Below are 14,823 nucleotides of genomic sequence, written 5' to 3'. Positions count from 1 at the left end.
TGCGATACCATGAAGCCCAAGAATTTGCCTGGCGAGAGTCCGAAGGCACACTTCTCCGGATTCAGCTTCATCTGGTATTTTCATAATACTGAAAATACCTCAATTAAATCTGCAATATGATTTGCTCTTGTAAAGCTCTTTACTAGCATGTCGTCAACATAAGCTTCAACATTCTTCCCGATTAAGTCCTTGAATATCTTGTTGATGGCCCTCTGATATGTAGCTCCCGCATTCTTCAGACCAAAAGGCATAACTTTATAATAGAAGCTTTCACGATCAGTCATGAAAGCCGTAAACTTTTCATCATCTTTATTCATAAGGATCTGATTATACCTTGAGTAGGCATCCATGAAACTCAAAGTTTCATATCCTGTAGTCGCATCTATCAAGAGATCAATCCGAGGCAACGGATAGCAATCTTTAGGGCAAGCCTTGTTGAGGTCAGTGTAGTCTGTACACATCCTCCACTTCCCATTGGCCTTCTTGACCATTACTACGTTGGCCAACCAGATTGGGCATTCGATTGTTTCTATGAAACCTGAATTCTTCAGTTTTTCAACTTCGCCCCGAACGGCTTCATACTTCTCTATGGAGATTTTTCTCCTTTTCTGAATAACTGGTTTCACCTTTGGATCTTTCCAGAGTTTATGCTCTGCAACAGTCCGATCGATTCCTGGCATGTCTTCGGCAGACCATGCGAATACATCACTATTTTGTTGAAGAAAAAACTTCAACTCTTCCTTGAACTCCTCCAACTGCTCAGACCCGATATAAGTAATTTTTTTCTCATCCTCGGTACACAGCTGGATTTGCTCCAGCTTTTCTACCGGCTCGGGCCTTTGCATTTCTGCTTCTTCCCGATCATCTTGAACTTCTATTGGTAGGGCAGTCACTTTCTTCGGGCCCTCCTTGTCCTTCAAATAGGCAACATAACATTGCCGAGAGATCCTCTGGTCAGAGGAAACTTGACCAATTCCCATGTTAGTCGGGCATTTTATCTTCAGGTGCTTCGTTGAAACAATAGCACCTATCTTGGACAAAGATGGTCGTCCGAGGATAACATTATAAGCTGGAAGTTCCTGAACCACCAAAAAATTAATTCGGACAGTAGTCTCCTTTGGAAAACTCCTAATAGATAAATCCAACTGGACAGATCCTTCCGCTATTGCAGACGATCTTGCGAAGCCATATAAATGTGGATGATGGCTCCATCAAGTCCTCATCCACCCTCAGCTTTTGATACACTTCATATGATATTAGGTCAGCTGCAGACCCTGTATCAACTAAAACTCTATGTACCTCCCGGCGCGCAATTTCTACCTTGATGACTATGGCATCATCATGAGGTAGACAAACGCCTCTTTCATCCTCCTCGCCAAAGGTGATGGAATCTTCAACATTTGGCCTTTTCCGCTTCTGCGTCTCTCCGGTCCCAACAAATTTAGATTTTGTTTTTAGCCTCCGGAGTGATTCGGGTTCTGGGCCCCCGAAAATTGTAAGGATCGATGACCGAGTAACATCAATCACCTCCTTACCTTTTTTAGACTTCTAAGCCTCCTTCGGTCGTTCTGAACTAACCGAACGATCCCTCTTGGGGGCATCTTCACGTGGCTCCTCTCTTCTTCTGCTGACAAAATTGGACAAATGTCCCTGAGATATTAATCTCTCAATATCTGCTTTTAAATGACGACAGTCATTAGTATAATGACCGTAATCCTTGTGGAAACGACAATATTTTTCTCGATCCTACTGCTCTCCAGGCTTCAAAGGAATTTTGGGTGGCCACTTCAAAATATTTCGCTTCTTAATGATATTCAGAATATCAACCCGAGGAGCATTCAATGGAGTATACTCACTTTTACCGGGAGATCTCTGCCGCCAAGCCTAAGGCTTTCCAACCCGATCTCGAACATTCTGCTTTGGCTTCTGCTTTTGCTCAGGAGCCTTTTGTTCTTTAGCAGAGGCTTTATTGTCTCATTGGCGCGCATCTAAGATCTCCATGACTTCAGCCTGCTTTTAGCATCTCTGTACCAACTCAGCATAAGTTGTAGGCATATCCTGTAGTAATAACTCCAGGAGTCTTCGGTTAGTGAGTTCAGTGAATAGAGCAGTTTTAGCTACTTGCTCATCCAGATTCTCTACCTCCATTGTTACTCTATTAAATCTTTTCAGATACTCTCTGATCGATTCGCTCTTTCCTTGTCTGATGGTAAACAAGGTTTCTTCAGTCTTCTTGACTTGGATTCCACTCTGGAATCGCCCTATAAATTTGCGTGCCAACTCATCAAAGTTTACGATCCTTCTAGACGGGAGGTTCGAAAACCACTTTTGTGCTGCTCCGGTTAAAAATGAACCAAAAACCCTGTAGAGAATTTTATCAGAATTACCTGCAACTGCCATAGTCTGCTGATAATAGCCGATGTGGGCCGTAGGATCTCCGGAGCCATCGAATGTAGAAAAAGTAGGCAAACGGAAGTTGTGGGGAAACTAATATCCCGCAATTGGCTCGGTAAAGGGGGTTTTCTGAATAACTGAATAAATATCATCAGTTATCCTTCCTCTAGCCAATTGTCCTAGTTTCTTATTGATATTGGCCAATTCCTGACCAATATGAGTTGAATGATCTTTTGCATTACGATCACGACCTCGAACAACACAATCATCACGAGCTATTTGATCATCACGAACGGCTCGTTTGTCACGAACATTCCTCTCATCGCGAACTGCTCGATCATCACGAACGGTTCGTCTAACAGTTGGTGAGTGAGTCTTCACTCCTGTATCCAACCTTGTATTTGAATCGGTCGTACTTTCCTGTGGTCTGTCAAACCGATCATCCCGCCTAGGTTGATCGTCGATTCTCCTAGGCCCTCGATCACCTTCGCGAAAGTTCTGACCGATATTCCGATCTTCAGTCAACCTTTGATCCCGTGGTAATACACGCCTCCCTAAATCGTGATGATCAGGTTCTTGTGGTAATACCACTCATCTGGTTAGCACGCGGAGTGCTTGACTCACCTCCAAAAGTTGAATCTTTACCTGATTCAATTGATCTTGAAATGTCTCCGGAGGATCATGTCCTCCTTGACCACCATCAACCTCAAGAGGTGGTAAACTTCCCTGGGGAATATCTGGATTATTCTCTCCAGGAATTTGAACACCAGTATCACGTTGTGCAGCGGCTGCTGCCGCGGCTGCTGTCGATCTAGTCACCATAGCTTTATAAGTCTTTCCCACAGACGGCGCCAAATGATGCATCCAAAATCTGCTCAGCCCTTAGATCTCCTTGTGATGACCTGCAAAACGAAAGCGTCAGATGTGGCCCAACCGCTGGGGTCGGGAGTCCACCTCCGAAGGCTAAGTCAGTTGATGAACTTAATCACAAACAGCTCTGCTAGACGCATAGAGCTAAGGAATGAAAAACTGGGAATGTGATCTAGATCGTAAGCATATGAGTGTTTACGTCCAAAGGTGTGTATATGGATCTGGTGTCCTCCTCACCTTGTAGGTAAGTAAGGTTTATATAGTGTACCTTCGAATCTTCTTCGTTGGATGCACTTGAGCCTTCTTCGGGTAGTTGTTGGATTCTAACAGTGAGCGATAGACTTCTACTAGTTTGAACTAGTAGAGGACTCCTGAGATAACCTTACGGTTATTCGATGATTATCCCTTCAATAATGATAAGTGACAGCCACCAAGTTGAGTCCGCCATCATTACAGTAATTAACCTAATCCATAAGTCGGATTAGGGCGTGCCTATAGCTGATTTAGTTTTCTTCCTCAGCAAACTATCTCCTGGACCCGGCTCGCTCGGAAGCGAGTCGATTCCCTCCGTCTCAACCGGGGTCGAGAGTCAAACCGAGTACAAACCAGGTTCGATCATAATTCCTCCGTATCACCAAGGAGATGCCTTTCTCATGATAATATCTTACCAGTGACATGCATGCTTTGGTGAACGTACCCAAGAAGCTGGACTGTTTTGTATTTGTTTTCCTGCACTTGAAGCTGAATCTTAATGATTTGGAGCTGCTCCAGACATTTTGAGGAACTTTCTTATCTTTTTCCTTTCCAGTGCCCTTCATGTTCGAAAGCTGAAGGTCTTACTTTTCGATGTTGGTGCAGCATCCATACTTTTGCACAGGATACCCTTTGTGAAGGAGATTGGCAAAGTTTGGTCATCTCTTCCACTAGTGAACTGCCTTAGGAATGTGCAGACCAGAGCTTCAAATCTCAAAGGATTCTTTTGTTCTTTATGCCACCAGCATTGTGGAACCTATGCCCGAAAAGTAAAATAAAACCAAACTTCTTTTAAGGAGACCAGGAAGCTTAGGGTTTTCCATTTCCACCACAGAATTGAGAGAGGCTGGAGATGTTTTTCATTGAGTTCAGTCAAGATGCATTTGGTTATGCTTCATCGGATACACAATCTCAGCATATCAAGAGAGAGAGAAAGACTAACCTCATGATACTTGACTGGTCAGCTGATAATGTAAGCACCATAGATATCTTCCACTTCCATCTCATGATTGGTACCAGATAGGTTCTCTATCCTAGCAATTTCATCCTCACCCTCAAGTGCTGTAAAAGCATTTTCACTTTTAAGGTCATTGTCAAACAGATTATCATAACCCTCCATATCTGGGATGTCACAAAATGATTCAATTCTATGGGGTCTTCCTCTGTAGCCAATAAAGGCCTGGATCTTCCCAAAGAACAAAGGGGCCTTTTTGAATCAACTCAGTACCTTCATAAGTTTCTATCAAGAACACACTAAATCTCTTTCCCCTCTCAGAGACATAGAAAATCCCAAAATGCTTTAGAAGTAGTCTCATGAGTTTCTGAGGCATCACCATTTCATGACGGAAGTGGGTGAGGTGGTCAGTAACCAATTTCTTCACAATGGTAAAGTTTAGCATTTCATGCATCACAGCTACTGCTCTCTTATCGAATTCCTGTGACCCAGCTTTAAGGCCTCGAGCATCAGCATATGGAGATTAATAAGAACGTTTCTGGACTCGTTCAATCTTCCCACCAAAAAGGAAAACTTTCTTGTAGTTTTGAAGGAATTTCATGGGGAATGGAAGTGTGAGAATTCCTGGGGTGGGAGGGTTGGCTTCATTCACCCCAACCACTTTCTTCTCTAGTTCTGTTGCAGCCCAAGCAGGATTCCAGGAAACAAGTTCCAAATACTCAACGTCATCCTCAAATTTAACCACCCTGAAGTATTGGGGGTACTTGTCAGCCCACCTGTTTCGGAAATCATAAGGTAAGCCAAAGTCTCTCCGGAAGGGGCAATCTTATCCATGGAAAGTCGCTTGTCTTTTGTCATCATCAAGAGCCTCGTAACATACTCAACAGCTGTCTCTCCATGCTCCTCCAGCATCTTTGCTTCCTCTTCCACCAAGTCCTCAGCTTCCTTGGTCATACCACACCATAAAACTCCCTTGTGGTCTTTGTACAGTTCAAAGAGCTTTGGTGATTTCCGTAGGAAGTCTGAGATCTTGTTGGGCTTTGGCAGGCTAATATTCTTCCCATACTGTTCCAATGATCTTAAAGGAATGATTTGCTCAGGTTCTTTCTTCAAAACCTCCATAAGAAACAAAATCTTTGAAGCTATCTTCCACTTCTCTGTTGCGATTTCTGGATCATGCATCCTCTTTTTCTTGCTTCTGTCCTGCAGCCTCCTACTTGTAGTCATAAACTGCAACAATGAAGGTGATGTTGTACCCACTGGTCATGGAAGAATAAGCCATTTCACTGAAGATGAAATGACTTTTTCTACCAGTAGGATTGCCATTGCAACTACTCAAATAATGTGCGAAGTCCTTATTGGAATTTATACCAAAGAGAAATGCATTCAGAACAAGTACAAGTACAATGGAAACAATGGAATAAATCAGTATTATTATAATTGAGCCATAGTCAGAAGAACCTAATTATCCATAGCTTCAGACAGAGAGATATGTTAACAATGCATACAAGCATAAGTAATCTTCATCACAAACAAATTGTGACGATGGCAGAAGGAAAATTCCAGAAACTAGAAGGGGGAGTAGGGAGAGGATATCTGCAGGATTATCTAGAAAGGTTAAATAGAAGAAACTAAAGACAAGAGAGCTCTCAAAAAAAAAAAAAAAAACCCAATAAAAAGTGAAGTATCAAGGCCATCATTGTCAAGGCACCAGGGCAATTTAAGATCCTAGGTGCTTAGGCAGTGCCTAGGTGACTTGAGCACTCCACTGTTGAAATTTTCAATGTAACAGTTATATTTGCTACTAGTAGTATGGCAAATTGCAATACTAAATGAAAACAGTAACAAACACATATCCAGTTAAATTAAACATAGATACACATTAATAGTGTAACAAGATGGTGATGCTTTTAGTTTGCAACCCATTTAGAAATCAGAATAATGGCATTGTTGACATTTTATGTTGTGATATACATACTGAGTTAATGTAATGGAGAAGAGAAGAGAAGGGGTGGGGAAACAGCAGAGGAGGACAATCTAAAGGAAAACCGGCTGGGGGGGGTTGGAATTATAGTAATGGTGTTGCCAAAAGCGTGATGTGTCATCGGAAAATGAAACGCTCTAAGAGCAAGCAGCCATTAGGTTTTGTTTAGAGAAAAATCAGGGGGAAAAAAAGAAGAAAATTACCATAATTCAAGATGGAAGAAGTCACAGGAAGATGAACAGCTGTAATATGCCCTTAGGTTAAAAGAGAGATATATAAACTAAAAAAAAGGGGGGGGGGGTGAGGAAAAGATAAAAACACATAAAGGATTAAGTCCCCAAGAAGATGAAGTAGTTCCACTTTACTAGAGAATGTTGCCTGAGGCTATGAAGAGGTGTGCCACTGCAGTATGTCTTCTACAGCTTCAGTTTAGTTCCTTTTGATTTCTGAGAGTGAAATGTGATTAGGCATAGGTTCTAATCTGAATCTTTTTTTTATTATTTAAGACAAAAGGATTTTTCACCCAAAGAATTAAAATAGCATCTGTGAAGTGGAGAGGCGCTGTACTGAAAGATTCTAGAGTCAAGGTGCAGCTAAGTAATGAAGACAAGGTGCCATGATGTCTATAGCTGCCAAAATGACAGTGATGCTTCAAATTTAGAAATTGGGAAGACCAAGGTGTAGCACTAAAATATTCTAGAGTCAAAAGACAATGGTTATACCCATTTACCACAAGAAATGAGTTACTGCAGCATACATCTTCACTTGGGAAAATGGGGCTCAGCTCCCTGTTACCAGCAAAGGATTTGGGTGTAAAATCTTTAGACTACTACTACTTACAGCCCGTAGCTTTGTCAACATTTTTCAACACTGCCCTCAAGTTGTCAAGAATTTCCTGGTGGTATGTCGTTCAAAACCAGAGAAATCAAACCTTGCGACTGCCAAAACCAAAAACACAGAGAACAAACACATCAGAATGATGTTATCTTTCATCATTACTAGTTTATCCATATATCAGAAGCATACCTTAAAATCACCTGATCATGTTCCTGCCTTTAGGCATCCCTCAATCATTTCTACAGAGCACACCTTTGAAGTTATGTAGGTTCCATGCGTCCCATTAGAATACCTCCTTGTAATGAAATCAACAAACTGCACACATCCTTTATCATACTAGATGCCCAAAGGAATGACAAATATGTTAGAACAACCAAAACTATTGAAGAAAGCCAAGTAAATCATGAAAGAGGAAAATAAAAAGCAGACCTTAGAAAGCATACAATATATAGAGGATTAAAATTTCAAACTGCCTAAAGTTGACCAACCCTGCATTTGTTTTGCCAGAAAGTATTTTACAGGAGTCGTTGAAAATCAACAAACATTTTTATAAGAATTAAAAAGGGGGAATGTCTCACTTAAAATGAAGTTTACAAAATAGAATATGAAATTCCTTTTCAACTTGAAGGTGTTATTCTCCCAAATGCTGATGGTATATTGATCATAATGGCTCATAGCCATTCACGAAAGAACCTTATCCCAATCATATAGCTTGATTCTTTTCCTCAATCATGTTCAAATGATAATTTCAGATCATTTACTAGTAAAGAAAAATATCAAATAGCAGAAGATATATAATTAAATTTAATCAGTATATTTTATGGTGAATCAAACAACCTAAAAGGGGGAAATATGAAAAAGGAAGATCAACTAAAAAAATAGTCAAAGACAAAGCCACTTAAGATCTTCCACAAAAAGAAACCCAAAATGGTTAACCAGTGGTTCGAAAAGGACCTGAAGACAAAAACCAGAATATTGAATTCAAATCGGTGAGTACGAAGGAAACAATCATTAGTAAAGTTAACGATTCACGATTCATCCCATTAAGACAAAGAGGCGCATAAGACTAAACCAAAAACACAAACCTAAGTTTAAAACTGCAAAAAGTTGAGCTCACCTGTGTGCAGAGACAGCCAAAGATGAAACCTGTTAGTGTTCCTGAGAGATAGAGCCAGCAAGAGACTGAGAGAGAGAGAGAGAGAGAGAGTAGAGAGTGAGAGAGAATATTCCTTCTTTTTTCTTTTAAGCAGGCCAGAGTGAGAGAAGGAGAATCCTTGGTTCAGAAGAGTAGGAGAAGTATTGTTTTATTTCTTTTTTTAATCAGAGTAGTAGGGGAAATGTAGTTTTTTTTTTTTTTGGGAAGAGCAAAGGTGATGTTGCAAATGTATGCATGGGTAGGCTTGTCTTTTTACATAGGTTTAGGATATGGCTTGTCTTATAGATTAGTTTGAGGGGCAAAGTTGTCTTTCCACTTATTCTATTTGTATACATGAATTGGGGGTTTTAGGGTATCGATTAAGTTGAAGCTCATACGACTCTCTCTCATCATTCTCTCATCTTCTTGCTCTCGGTTCTCTCTGGTTCTGGCTCTGGCTCTCGGTTCTAAGAGTGCTGCTTTGGTTATGCTCTAGATCCTCTTCAAGATTGATGCTCTAATGGTGGTTAATAGCTTCTGCTATTGTATGCATTGAAGGCATTGGCTATGGTGTTCTTGGCTTGCGCAGGAAGGAAAAAAGCTTCGGTTGGACTGCTGGTTATAGGTGTGGTCATTCCAAATCTTGTATATTCTCTTTTGGTCCATGTATAGAGTCTTCACATCTTGATTTAGGGCTGTAACCTTGATTTGACTATTTGATGATTGTATGAGCTTGGTGAGTGCTCAACTCATCCTTGGATGTAGGTCTTAGGACCGAACCAAGTAAATACCCGATGTCATGCTTGCTTGATTATTTCTTTCTTGTTCCAATTCCGCTGCATATATGTGAGATTACTTAACAGTTTTGGCATCAGAGCTTTGATTCGGTTCTTGGCTGGTTTTATAAATTCTTGATTAATCTAAAATACTAAGTTAGTATATGTTTCTATTAGCATCAAACACTATACGATGATCTGATATTTCATTCTCAATCATCTCTTGCTACGGTTTTAATTTTCTGCTAAACCCTAGCTTTGGCTGAAACCCTATCTTAGGGTTTTACTCAAAATTGATTGAGGGCTATTATATTTATGTCTAATTGGTATAGTTTGCAATAAAATCCCCTTGTTTATTGATTGAATTTGAGGTTCAATTTGGTTGTCTAGCTCCTAGACTGATTCGGCCATTAGGGTTTCTTCAAATTGTTTTGGGGCTTTTATGCTTAACAGGTTGGATGTATGAAATAGGTGATTGATTCATGTTTATAATCTCAAATTAATCATAATTTTAATTTCTGATTATAAGAAGCATATGGTTTGAAATTTGATTGTCTATTTTGTTGCTTACTGTTAACAGCTTTGGTTATTATTATTGGAGAATATTATTCTGTTTTACATTAGTGATTTGTTATATAGTCTCTTGATTTAAATCTGATTTTATCATACTATATATTTCAGAAAGTGTTTGATTAAACTCCGAAATTTATCAAGTAGATAATATCTAGTGTGTTATTGTTTAATAAGTTAGATGCAATCTGACTGTATTTTTGTCATGGCCCCAACCCGGTATGAGTTGGAGAAATTTAATGGTAAGGGAGACTTTATGGTATGGAAGAATATAATGCATGCTATTATAGTTCAAAATAGATGCCATAAGGCTTTAAAAACTGATAAAGAGGTCTCCTTGTCCATGACTGAAGAAGAAAAGGAATACATACAAGATATGTGCTATAGCCCTATAATTTTGCACTTAAGTAACACCGTGATGAGAAGGGTAAGAGATTGTAAGGCTGCAGCCAGGTTTGGCTTAAACTTGAACAACTCTATATGGCTGCATCTATACCTAATGTTACCTTATTGAAAGAACAACTGTTTAGTTTCAAAATGGATGATTCTAAGACTCTAACTGATAATGTAGAAGAATTTTATAAATTGTAATATGATTTGGCTGATTTAGATGAAGAGTTATCTGATAATACCCTTGCTGTCCTATTATTGAAATCTTTGCCTGATTCTCATGTTGGTGTTAAGAATGCTATTAAATATGGTAAAAAGTCTATAACCCTTGATGATGTAATGGAAGCATTGAAAGTTAGGGATATATAATTGAAAACTGAGAGGAAGGTAAAGCATGTTAGTGAGGGTTTGTATGTTAATTCTGAAAATAGAAGTGTGTATGAAACTAAGAAGAAGTTCAATAATAATAATAAGAAAAAGAAGACGTTTGTTGCAAAGAATACTAATGTAAGTACAAATCAGAATTTTAATGGAAAATTTAATAATAATAAAAGAATATGTTATTATTGTAAGAAAAAATGACATATTAGAAAGTACTGTAGAGAGAGGCTTCAAAAAATACAAAATGAGAATGGAAATGAGAGAATGGAAGCTACACATGTAGTTGATGTGACTAGTGATGCACTAGTGGTTTCCCCTTGTAGTGATCATGATGCATGGATCTTAGATTCAGGCAAGATCCATGCTATACCTTTCATATGACTCCTAGAAGGGAGTGGTTTATCACTTTTGAATCCATTAGAGGTGGTAAAGTGCTAATGGGTAATGATCATGCATGTGATGTTGTGGGGATTGGATCAATTAGACTAAGATTGAATGATGGGACTATTAGAGATCTAGAAAAGGTGAGACATGTACCTGGACTTAGGAGAAACTTGTTGTCCTTGAGTCAGCTTGATTCTAGGGGTTTTCATTACACATCTAGGGATGGTTCTCTTAGGGTTATGATGGGTAGTAGTATAATATTAACTGTTGATTTGAAGAATGGTTTATACTTCTTAAATGGAAATGTAGTTTTAGGGGCTGCATGAGTCTCTAGTGGGGGTTTCTAGTGAGGTGGAGCTTTGGCATAGAAGATTGGGTCATATAAGTAATAAGGGACTTGGACACTTGTATAAAAGTGGTCAGATAAGCCTTAAGAAATTTAGCCCTTTGAATTTTTGTGATGTGTGTGCCATGGGTAAGCTCCATAAGACTAAATTTCCTCATTCTTCATATAAGACCTCTCATGTGCTTGAATATATACATTATGAGTTGTGGGGAAGTCCAAATGTACCCCCCTTGTATCTATCAGGTGCCCAATATTTCTTGTCTATTATTGATGATTACTCTAGAAAGACTTGGCTGTATTTTCTTAGAGATAAATCCTTGATAAGTTTCTAGAGTGGAAAGTTTTGGTTGAAAATCAAACTGAAAAGAAAATCAAGAAACTTAGAACTAATAATGGTCTTGAATTTGTGAATGAAAAGTTTCTGATTTTTTGTAAGGAACATGGCATTACTAGACATAGAACATGCACTTATACTCCTCAGTAGAATGGAATGGCTGAGAGGATGAATAGGACAATCATGGATAGAGTTAGATGCATGTTGATTGAATCTGGCCTAAGTAAGAAATTTTGCGCTAAAGCTGCTAGTACAGCTTGTTATGTCATTAACAAATCTCCTTGTTCCTCAATTGACTTTGAAACACCTGATTTTAGGTGGAGTAATGTACATGCTGATTACAATATGTTAAAACCCTTTGGTTGTATTTGTTTTGTTCACCAAAACAAGGGTAAACTTGAGCCTAGGGGTAGGAAATGTGTCTTTCTAGGGTATCATTTAGGTGTTAAAGGATATAGGCTTTGGTGTTTATAAGAAAAGAAGATTGTAATTAGCAGAGATGTTAAATTCAATGAACTTGAATTTCTGAAAGTTGATTCATCTAGTGTTAGATCTAACTCCCATGATTTAGATAAGACCATATTTGAGGTGGAGTTAAGGGATAAATCTGAGACTGAGATTGATGAATCTGATCCTAAGGTTGATGATGATGATCTAGAAGCTGGTAGTGGTTCTTTAGAGGTTAAAGAAGAGCTTAAAGATGAGGATCCTTTAGATGGTTATTTATTGGCTAGAGATAGTCTAAAAGAGAGATTAAGAGGCCTTCTAGATATGTTAATATGTGTGAATCTAATTTTGGTCCAAATCTGATTTCTTATGCTCTTAATGTGGCTGACCAACTTGAGGGATGTGAGCTAGGACCTATAAGGAGTCTCTTGAATGTGGGGATAGCAAGCATTGGCTTGTTGCCATGGAAGATGAGATGAAATCTTTAATGAAAAAGCAGACTTGGACTTTTGTTGATAGACCCAAAGGAAAGAAGCTAATTGGTTGTAAGTGGGTTTATAAATTTAAGGCTGTTATTCCTAGTGTGGAACAACCAAGGTATAAGGCAAGATTAGTAGCTAAGGGTTATTCTCAAGTTGAGGGAATAGATTATAATGAAGTGTTTTTACCTATTGTGAAACATACTTCTATTAGAGTTCTTCTTACCCTTGCTGCTCTCTTTGATCTTGAACTTGAATAATTGGATGTTAAAACTGCATTCTTGAATGGTAAGTTAGATGAGCTTATATATATGGTTCAGCCTGAGGGCTTTGTTATGAAGGGGAGTGAGACTAAGGTCTGTTTGTTGTTAAGGTCTTTGTATGGCTTAAAACAATCACCTAGGCAATGGTATAAAAGATTTGATGAATTCATGCTCAAGAATAGTTACAAGAGAAGCTCTTATGATAATTGTGTTTATTATTGTGAGTTTAGTTCTAATTCTTTCATTTATCTCTTACTTTATGTTGATGACATGCTTATTGCATCAAAGGATAAATCTCAGATTTGTAAACTTAAGTCTATGTTGAAATCTGAAATGAAAGATTTAGGGGCTGCTAAAAGGATTCTTGGCATTGATATTCATAGGGATAGGCCTAGTGGTGTTTTGACCTTGTCTCAGGTTGGTTATATTCATAAACTTGTTAACAAGTTTGGACATGATAATATTAGAACTGTTAATACTCCTCTTGGTGCTCATTTCAAGCTTAGAATGGATTCTAATGCTGCTGTAACTGATAGACCATATCAAGAATGTGTTGGTAGTCTCATGTATTATATGGTTTGTTGTAGGCCTGATATTGCTTATTCAGTTGGTCTTGTTTGCATATACATGAGTATGCCATGTGATTCACATTGGGATGCAGTTATGTGGTTGTTGAGATATTTGAAAATTTCTGCATCTTATAAGATTGTTCATGATAATTCTTGTGTTAATAAGCTAGGCATTATTGGATATTGTGACTCTGATTTTGCCTCTGATTTGGATAAAAGAATATCCATAACTGGATACTTGTTTACTATTGGTGGGAATCTGGTGAGTTGGAAGTACACACTCCAACATGTGGTGGCACTTTCAACCACTGAGGTTGAGTACATTGCCTTGTCTGAGGTTGTTAAGGAATGCATGTGGCTTAAGGGGCTTCTAGGGGAGCTTGGTTTTCATGACTTGCATTCTCTTGTTTATTGTGATTCCCAAAGTGCTTTGTGTCTTGCTAGGAACAGTGTGTTTCATGAAAGAACAAAGCATGTTGATGTAAAGTTGCATTTCATTAGAGATATAATTGCTAAGGGTTTAATTGATATATGTAAGATAGATACTTCTATTAACCCTGCAGATATTATGACTAAAGTAGTACCTGTTGATAAGTTTAAGTCTGCTTTAAACTTGTTGAAATTATTATCTCTATAGTTTGCTTCACATTTCTTTTTATGTTTATTTGATGGGTTGTGTTTACTCTCAGGTTTATGCATCGACAAAATAGCTGAGTCAAGGTGGAGAAAAATGTTGTAAATGTATGCAGGGGTAGGCTTGTCTTTTTACATAGGTTTAGGATATGACTTGTCTTATGGATTAGTTTGAGGGTCAAAGTTGTCTTTCCACTTATTCTATTTGTATACATGAATTGGGGGTTTTAGGGTATCGATTAAGTTGAAGCTCATACGACTCTCTCTCATCATTCTCTCATCTTCTTGCTCTCGGTTCTCTCTGGCTCTGGCTTTGGCTCTCGATTCTGAGAGTGTTGCTTTGGTTATGCTCTAGATCCTCTTCAAGATTGGTGCTCTAATGGTGGTTAATAGCTTCCGCTATTGTATGCGTTGAAGGCATTGGCTATGGTGTTCTTGGCTTGCGCAGGAAGGAAAAAAGCTTCGGTTGGACTGCTGGTTACAGGTGTGGTCATTCCAAGTCTTGTATATTCTCTCTTGGTCCATGTATAGAGTCTTCACATCTTGATTTAGGGCTGTAACCTTGATTTGGCTATTTGATAATTGCATGAGCTTGGTGAGTGCTCAACTCATCCTTGGATGTAGGTCTTAGGACCGAACCAAGTAAATACCCTGTGTCATGCTTGCTTGATTATTTCTTTCTTGTTTCAATTCCGCTGCGTATATATGAGATTACTTAACAGGTAACACTTTTGTGAGGAATGTAAAGAGCAATGGGACTCTTACCAAAAAAAAAAAAAGTAAAGAGCAATGGGATTTTTATTTCCAGCAGCCGTCACAGTTTG

At 38.7% G+C, this 14,823-nt stretch overlaps 1 long non-coding RNA gene and 1 pseudogene across 1 annotated transcript; both read right to left on the bottom strand.

Moving 5' to 3' along the window:
* Positions 1 to 1,206: 1,206 nt before the first annotated feature.
* Positions 1,207 to 7,181, bottom strand: LOC149018472 (protein WHAT'S THIS FACTOR 1, chloroplastic-like; annotated as a pseudogene).
* A 77-nt stretch (positions 7,182 to 7,258) lies between these two features.
* On the bottom strand, positions 7,259 to 8,493 carry LOC149018471 (uncharacterized). Its single transcript, XR_016173189.1, has 3 exons — positions 8,410 to 8,493; positions 7,482 to 7,628; positions 7,259 to 7,393 (listed from the first exon to the last, which is right to left on the bottom strand). It is a non-coding gene; the product is annotated as an uncharacterized LOC149018471 (long non-coding RNA).
* Positions 8,494 to 14,823: the final 6,330 nt, after the last annotated feature.

Source organism: Hakea prostrata, chromosome 4 (assembly GCF_041222555.1).
Source record: "Hakea prostrata isolate BN-2017 chromosome 4, UWA_Hpros_2, whole genome shotgun sequence".
In the NCBI taxonomy this organism is placed as follows: Eukaryota; Viridiplantae; Streptophyta; class Magnoliopsida; order Proteales; family Proteaceae; genus Hakea; species Hakea prostrata.
Note: the sequence above shows the minus strand (reverse complement) of the source record. Positions and strands in the feature narration are given on the sequence as shown.